The following is a 9078-nucleotide window of genomic DNA, read 5'->3' on the forward strand; positions in this document are numbered from 1 at the left end:
TTCAGACATTTGACAATCGTGTGTGGTATGAGTGTGTGTGTGTGCGTGTGTGTGTATTTGTGATTGATAACTTTTGACAACACACACACACGCACAATAAAGGAGAGCGAGAGGGGCATTTATATACATCAGCATCGTCTCTTTTACTTTAGATGTAGTTCAATCGAACGACTTAGCAAAATGAACTAGTAAGCTACTGAACTATTGATATGTGATCTGCATACAATTTAATTCAGCAGTTCATTAACTGCATATGATCTGCTCACCTAATCCATCAAACTAGTTCATAGATTTATGAACTATTTATTAGTGAATTGTTGTCCAGAAAATTAAACTAGTTCATAAACAGATCATAATAGATCAAAATTTATCTAGTAAGCTAGTGAGCAATTCGAACCCTGAACTAGTTAATGGATCGTTTAGATCACTAAACCTTATTGAACAAGCTCAACAATTGGAGCAATTGGAGTTCATCAAGCTAATATTCGAGTTTCTAGCTCAGCTTTACGTATGCATACATACCTACAAATGTATATGAATGTGTACATACATGTATTGCTGATAGCGATTGAGAGCATTCATATTGAATAATGAATACTGAACAGTGGATGATGAGAAATTAATTCAGATTGTTGTTATTGCTCAATCAATGTGAGAATATATATAAACTGGCAGTGACTTACGTCAGCTGCCACGCCCACGCACAGAATTGGGGGCAGCTGCTCGACTAGCTGCTAAAACAGTAAGCAAGCACACGCTCTCCCTCTTGTTCTGTGTATGAAAGTGAGTGTGAATTTTGATAAAGAGCAGTTTGCAGCGAGTATTTTTAGCTTTTGTCGACTTTTTTGCAGTTGTTTTGCGCAGCGTCCAGTGAACTCTTGCCTTATCGGCCAACAGGCATTTGGCAGGGCAGCGCCAGAGAGCGGGGAGCATGCTTACGGTAATCAGTATGATCAGTATGATCAGTGTGATCAGTTATCGGCGATCGGCGATCGGCGATCGGTGATCGTAGTTCACTGTGATGTGGGCAACTGCTAATTTCAGTTAGTCAATCACTCAGTGTTGAGGTCAAAGCCTTGCCTCACACACACACACACATGCACACACACATAGATGTATATATTTTAGTATTCATAATCAAACATGTGTGTGTGTGAGCTCATGTGTCAATGCCACGCAAATCGCTGAAAAGCTAAAGTCAATGCACTTCTCCACACGCATTTGGCGGTTTCGCCTCGCGTGAATCATTTTTTTGGTTATTTGTCTGGCTATGCACTGCAAGCTTCTAAGCACCCTGTATCACACATACGCACACACACACACACACACACACTTACAGACATGCCAAAAAAACTCGCCTACGTGCGTGGCGAATGAGAGCGAAAAAAGAAACTGCATGCGCTTGCGCTCCCTATATCTCTCTCTCTCTCTCACTCCCTCTTTCTCTCTCAGTGAGATCATCGGCAGGTCAGAAAATTGTGTGTGTGTGTGAGCGGCGACTATCGCTCTCTGTGTTTAAGTTGTTTGCTATCTTTCTACATCGTCTTTTGCCATCGCCATCGCCTTCGCCTCCTCTTCCTCCTCTCTATCTCTTCCTCTCTCTCCCTGCCCCTCTTTGTCGCCTTGGCCATGACGTTCGCTCGGGTCAATGACTGCCAAAAAAATTATTTCTTGACTTTTGAGCAGAAGCAGCAAAGCTGAATAGCTGCAGTTGTGTATGCGGCGAGTGTGCGTGTGTGTGTGTGTGTGCAAAAGGCATACAAGTGTCGTTCTTGTTCTGGTTCTCGTTTCTCATTCCGTGTTCCTCCGTCGCCGCCGCTGCTGCCGCTGCTGTCGCCTATGCAGTTGCGCATATTTTCGTAGGCGTTTGATACTGCGCAAAAGAAACAACAGCAGCAATGAACATTTGTAGTATGCACATACATATGCACATACATATACATCCATCCATACATCATATGTGCATATATGTATATGTATAATACATACATACATAGACTGCTCTACATTTGCATGCCTAAAATTTCGTGCTAAATTAGAATGGCTTCTCTGCCGCAGCCGCTGCCTCTGTCGCCGTTGCTGCCGCGTTGTTGTTGTTGTCATTTAATACCCGAAATTCTAGTCTAACCGGATACAAGGTTCGTTGCATTATTTTGCATTGTTTGGGCCCTTGCCTTTCCTGGTACGCAATATTAATTCTGCTCTGTTCTGTTCTGTTCTGTTCCCAAACAATAATTCTTTGCAAAAAATATAGCAGACGGTTCTATAAGCTATATACAATATATGTGTATATATTCATATGTCTATATGTACAGAGTATATAAATATAGTCTTACCGGGGAATTGAAATTCGTTGCGCTTTTTGGCTCTCGACTAAATACCCCAAGTGTGTGTATGTACATATGTATGTATATTGTATGTATAAAGTACGGGCTTGGCATATGAACATATGTACGTATTCATGTATGTATATTCATCATATATACATATATTTGCTTTTAAGATCTATTAACATACATATATTAATATATAGGTATTTGTATAAATGGAAAATTCGTCTTTCATGCTTATAGATAGATATCTTTAGTGCAAGTAGTAGTATTTATGCTAACTACTATGCATCTAACATAGTTATACTATCCACATATTATTAATAGACTATCTACATATATACTACATGCAATCTGTACCTGCTGTTCATCCGTTATCAATATCTTTCTAATGTACCTTTTTTACTGGATTGCTCAACAATGGGAATTTATCTTGGTCACTTTCTCTTTGACTTTCAACGTAGCTAGGAATTCCTATATGCAATTTAGTACAGTTTGTTCAGTATGTTCATGTACATACATGTATATGTATGTATGTATAACAAGTATATGTATGTATGTATATACAAGTATATTGCTTCTAATTTAGAAACCGCATTGCCAAGGCACACACAGAGATCCGCCCGAGAGAGGCTCACCCATTATGCATATGCCCCATGTGCTACGATCCCCTGCCTGCAACCTTTGGCCTATCGCAATCTCTCTAATTTTTCGTATCCTTTTGATCGTCACTTGTTTGGTTTTTGATCCCTGATCACTGAGCATTACTCGTTCCTCGTCTCTCCTATCTAACCCTGCAGTGGACGGGTACTACCGACTGCATAATGCACCTTCTCATTTGTTAGTAGGAACCACCAAGTGCCACTAACCCCTGCTGGTCATTTTACAAGCTTTGCTGATCGTCGTCCTCTGCTTCTGCTGCTGCTGCTTCTGCTTCTTCTTCTTCGTCATCGTCGCCTTCGTCGCATGAGTAATTTGCTATTTGATATTTTTGTATGCATGCTGTGTGTGTGCGTTTGCAAGTTTCGGGTTTTTATTTTTGTCCGCTTTTTGACAACTGCACACGCGTTGTCCCTCCCCTGCGCTCGTTGTCTCTCTGGTGCTGCTGCGCTCTCGTTTGATGCCTTTTTGCTTGCTCTCGCTCTCTCTAACAGCTTGAAGATCGGCACACACACACACACACACACACACATACACACAAACACACACAGAAGAGGAATCTCTTGCTGTTGTTGTTTTGGTTTTTGGTTCTGTTTTTTGGGGGGCTTTTGTTTGGTTTCAATTTTGTGGGTCATTGAACCGGCCGTAAATTTCGCTCTTGCCTAAAAACAAAAAATTGCAGTCAATTTAACTGCGAACAAATTGTGTGTTTTTGCTCTTCTTCTTCTTTTTCTTCTTCTTCTTCTCCTTATTTTCTTTGCTTGGAATTTGTGTGATGCCGAGCTGGTTCTGGTTCTGGTTTTGAATCGGAATTCAAATTTGGACTTGAGTCTGTTTTGTACTGTACTGAGCTAAGCTGATCCAATCGCTGTCTCTTGTTCTTCTTCTCTGCTGAGTCGATGCTGTTGTAGATTGGAAAGTACACACCATCATTGTCAAATTCGAATAGATAACTAATCGAGATTCCTGCTTTACTCCAAAACATCTATTGATTGTACTTGCTGTAGTGACTTGCACCTCCAGAAAGACTCCAGGTTAAGAAAAATCAAAGTCTGAGAGCAGCTGATATTATTATCTGGAATACAGTATTATCTGATATATGGTTTACAGGATCTCAGCGCTCATACGAGCGGACAGATGCACTGACGGACATGGATGTACGGCTTTGGCGCGTTGCCCATCTCTAAAATCCATACATACATATATATCTATTTGATATAGTCTGCCACGCCTCCTTCTGCCTGTTACATACATCCCACGAAACCATTAAACCCTGCTAGTATAAAACAGGGAAACGCTTGTGTATTTGCTGCAATGAGTTGCAAGCAGCGCTGCAGTTGCACTAATTAAATAAGATTGCCGGCAATTACGCACACAAAGACCGCATAATTAAATGAGAGCTCGTTTGGGATAGAGTGAGGCTTAGAGGAGTCGCACACACACATACGCACAGAGACACACACAGGTAGCAAAGGGCACATTTTATTGCACTTTTCTTTAATTTCATTCAATTTGCGATTAATTAATAAGCAGCGATTTAGCCAGCAAATGCAAATTGATATTAAATAGCTCGCATTAGCGGTTGCAACCAGACAAAGTGTATGTATGTGCGCGAAAGAGAGCGGGAGGGCGGAAGAGGGGGAGAGATCTGCCTAAAAGCTGGCGTTTGGCTAAGTAAATGCATAAACAGATCCTACAATTGGGCCATCAAATTGAGTGAACGACGATAGCGTTTGCCTTGTTCAGCAATTGACTTTAAACGAAAAAAAAGAGGAAATTATTAAAAAAGTGTTCTGCACCTAGCAAAGGCACAGGCCCTGCAGCGTCCTGTGACTGCGTTCAAACAACTTTGTTGACTCTGTCTATGTTTACATTCTTCTTTTTTTTACTTTTGCTTTTGTATACCCTGGAACGGAGTAGAAACCGGGTCTATTGGGTGCTAGTGTCAGCAGAATCCCATCGAGCCGTAACTAAAGCTAACGAGTGTTGGATGATAATTTGTATTCCATATAAGTATTCTCTAGATTCACCTATTATTCAAAGCATACCCAACATGGATTTCATTCGTGCTTGGGCTACTCGGCAAGGATCATGTTTATTTCAGATCCAGCAACTGCTCTCTTTATTAAGAACTAGAATCGAGAGTACTCAAACCAAGCACCATGCACGCCTAGCTCAGGGTATTTGCTAGTCGAGCACTCTCGACTCGAGCGCCCTTGTCTTTTTGTTTCTGTAGCCTGCTTTTGTGCTGCAGTTAGAACTGGAGCTAGAGCTGGAGCTATTGCATTGCACGGACAAAGGCTGGCGCGGAGGCTGTGTGGCTGAGTGTGGCTGTGTGTGGCCGTGTGGCCGTGTGGCTAGGGGCTTAGGCAGAAGCTGCTCTCGGACGACCGCAGCACATGCCGCATCCTGGACTAAGGGGACTACGGACGGGTCTAACGGGAGTACGAGAAGTTTTTCGCGTTTCCGCGTGTTAAACGTCGTTTTAGTAGTTTTCTATACATTGGGGATGTGGATGTGGTTGTGGATGTGCCTGAAAGGTTGCTCCCATCCTCTTTCACTCTCTCTCTCTCTCTCTCTGTCTCTTTACCTCACTCTGTGTCTGTGTGGTTTTTTGTGTTGCCTTTGCCGGGTGTGAAAAATGATAAAGTAAACGTTTTTCTTATTGTTTTTATAACTTTGTAATTTCTGACGCCAGCAGCCAAACGGCAACGACAACGGCATGGGAGTGTGTAATAGAGCTTATGGCGCACTTAAATATGTGTGTATATATAGGCGTATTTCATGGATTTCGATTTGAATGAGATTAAAATATTAAATTCTAATTTGAAAACTTTTGTTTTGTCTATTTCCAGGTCTTGCCTCAACTTGGCGGCGAATCAATCGATACACGGCCGCAATCCGTTGGCCAATTCGCTGGGGACAAGGGCACAACAAAGCGCTGAAACCTTGACTCACGCTGGTCGGTGGATGGGACTATAGGAGCAGCTGAATACATACATACAAACGTATATATTTATACTTGATTTTCCCAGGAAATGTCTTTCCATTTCTAAGCTAATTGCAAATATTAAAAGAGTAAGGACTTATTATTCGTATGTAGGCCATTCATTTTGTCTTTTTTGTTTATGTACTACATATATCATATGAGAATATCTCCAAATAAAGTATTTATATATCTGTCGTAAATTCAAATTTCGTTTTCATTTCCTTGCGATTTCAGATATATATATTTAACAAATTGTATAAAGTTTTGTTTTGTTTATTAAAAGTTTAGTTTAGTTTATTTCAGTAGAAACATTTTAATAAAAATATTTAATAATAATGAATGCATAAATTTTCTTTTCATTAAAATCATTCAAATTATAACTGAATTTTATGTTTTCTGTGCCGTAATTGAAAGTATCTAATGGAATCCAGAGCAACAGAGAGTATCTCAAACTATCTCAGAGTAACTTAGAGTATCTAGAAGTATCTCTATGTATTTTAGAGAGTATCTAAGAGTATCTGAAAGTATCTTGAAGTATATCAAAGTATCTGAGAGTATCTAAAAGTATCTCGGAGGAACTGAGAGTATCTGAAACTACCTCGGAGTAACTTAGAGTATCTAGAAGTATCTCAGAGTAACTGAGAGTCTCCAGAAGTATCTCTACGTATCTCACCGAGTATCTAAGAGTATCTGACAGTATCTATAAGTATCTCAGAATAACTGAAAGTATCTCAAAGTATATATCCATGTATTTTTGTGCTTTCTGCAAACAGGATCCGAATGGAATGCTTTGGAATTTCTTTTGGTAATGTTCTTACATAATCATCTCAAAGTATCCCAGAGCAACTGAGAGTATCTAAATTTACCAACATATTTTTGAAAATATTTGAAAGTATTCTAGTATCTTCTACTAAAGTATAATTATTTATCTTTATACTTTGTGCATCTCAGTATTAGCTAAAATAAAATAGAAACCGAATCGAATGCTTTAGAATTCCTTTCGATCGTGTACTTACTTAGGTATGCGTGAAATCCGAAACGGAAATGCAGGTGTTAAACGTAAACGGAAATTTGGAAAAGCTGACTTACCTTCGCAAAGCTGCTTTGAGCTTGAACTTGATTCTGATTCGGCTTCAGGTCCAAGTGCTTGGCGCAAGCAAACACTTATCGAATGGTTTGGAGTTGTTTAGCTCTTCGACTGGGTAAGGGCGGCTACAAAAGATAGTCCATTGCATAGAGACACAGATGACACTTGAGAGACACAAATTTGTATGTTTCTATGTTTTGCTTAGCTTCACTTTTCAGTTATTCGCAGTTCACATTTGGCAATCAAACAAAAAAAAAAAACAATTGTTTCTCTTGGCACTTGAACAAGAAAAAAAAAAAGATGAACGTCGCGCGCTTTGCCGCCTTTTTCAGTTTTTCTGCTTTGTTTTTGGCTTTGATTATGTTTTTAGATCTAGTTCTTGTTTTAGTTTTAGAAACGGCAACTCGGCCACTGGCAGCACGCACAATTGTTAGTTTGTTGCATGTTGCTGTTGCAAGGACTTGGACTGTCAAGCAAATCCTCGGCTGCTGTATTGTCTGTTGTCTATTGGTTGTCTGTTGGTTGTTTGTTGGTTATTTGGCTGGTTTGGTTTTGCTTTTGGCTCGGCTCGACGCACGTCCAATCCGATAGCTAACTGATGTTCATCTAAATGGATCTGAACTATTCGAATATAATGTTGCCCAGGAAAACTTTTTTTGGGATCAGTCAGTCGTCGCCGACGTCGCAGCCGGCGTCGTCGTCGGCTGTCTCTCTCTGACTCACGCTCTCTCTCTCTCGCTCGCGCACATGTGTTCAGTTGGTGCAGTTGTCAATGCTCCAACGGCAAAGTCCGTTCTGAGTTGTTGCTGCAGGGCTTGCACATAATATGCAGGCAACATCATAATGAGCTGCGTCTCATCATCATCAACATGGACATCATCGTCATCGACACACGCACAACAACTTTTGACTACCCCTACTTAAAGCTCTCAAGCTCCGGCTCGACCCGAACCCTGACTCGTCCTCTCTCGCTCTCTCTCGCTGTCGCTCGCCCGCTCTGACCAAAGGCCTGTGCTGCTGCTGCAGCTGAACTGCAGCGGCTGCCCCTTCAGATACACCCCCCGCCCTTGAATCACCTCTCTCTCCATTTTCTGCCGCTGCTCCATCTCCTCCAGTTTCAAAGCCGCGGCCGAAAAATAAAAATCTGCCCAAAACACTGACACAAAAAAAAAAAAAAAAAAACGAAAGAAGGAATGAAAAACAAAAATATAAAAAGGCAACCAGCAAAACAACTAAGAGCAACAAAAATTGAGCGACACACACACACACAAGCACACAGGAGAGAGACACGAAACACAGGCAACAAAGCGTAATCCAAATGCTCAAAAAAAAAAAAAAAAAAAAAAAAAAAAAAACGAATTAAATAAAAATGCAATGGAAACCCTATAAAAATGCACATGTGTGTGTGAGTGTGAATGCGTGTGTGTGCACACCTCCCAAACCCATTCCCTTCCCCCACCTGTCCCCCACACACACATACATATATTATTGAATATACATATGCCTATATATACATATATACATATGTGTATGTGTTTGTGTTTGTGTGTGTGTGTGCGTGCACTGGCAAATGAGCGCCGCACTCTCGTCCTTTTTGTTGCTCGGCCTATGCGAACAGCAGCGTCGACTGCGCTGCCAGCATCGCAACGAGCAGCGCTGTCGGCGTCGCTGTTCGATACTGTTGTCAAAAGCTGGGTCCAGTGCAACAAAATGCCCACAAAACTTTTTTTCCTTTCCTTTTATTTTTTAATTTTATATATTCGGCATGCTGCCTCACACACGCGCATGCACACATGCACAGATGCACACATGCATACATATGGCACATAATGCACAAACACCAGTTGCAGTTGCAGTTGCATCAACACCAGCAACAAAGCGCGTGCGTGCGTACAACAACAACAACACAACGTTTCAAATTGGAATTTAAAATAAAAAGAGTTGTAGTAGAAGAAGAAGAATGTTGAGCACATTTTTATTTTGTTTTTTTTTTCTGTTTTTTTTTTTCTCTC

The 9078-nt window shown here is 40.8% G+C and overlaps 1 long non-coding RNA gene across 1 annotated transcript in view; it reads left to right on the forward strand.

The window, feature by feature from the left end:
* The window catches only part of LOC108619783 (uncharacterized), a 59318-nt gene extending 50882 nt beyond the window's left edge, over nucleotides 1–8436 (forward strand). The window contains exon 4 of the long non-coding RNA XR_001916284.2: nucleotides 5846–8436. This is a non-coding gene — a long non-coding RNA (uncharacterized LOC108619783). The remainder of the gene's footprint in view (nucleotides 1–5845) is intronic.
* Nucleotides 8437–9078: the final 642 nt, after the last annotated feature.

The sequence above is a fragment of the Drosophila arizonae genome, chromosome X (genome assembly GCF_054131065.1).
Source record: "Drosophila arizonae isolate 15081-1271.41 chromosome X, UAZ_ARI_1.0, whole genome shotgun sequence".
Lineage (NCBI taxonomy): Eukaryota > Metazoa > Arthropoda > Insecta > Diptera > Drosophilidae > Drosophila > Drosophila arizonae.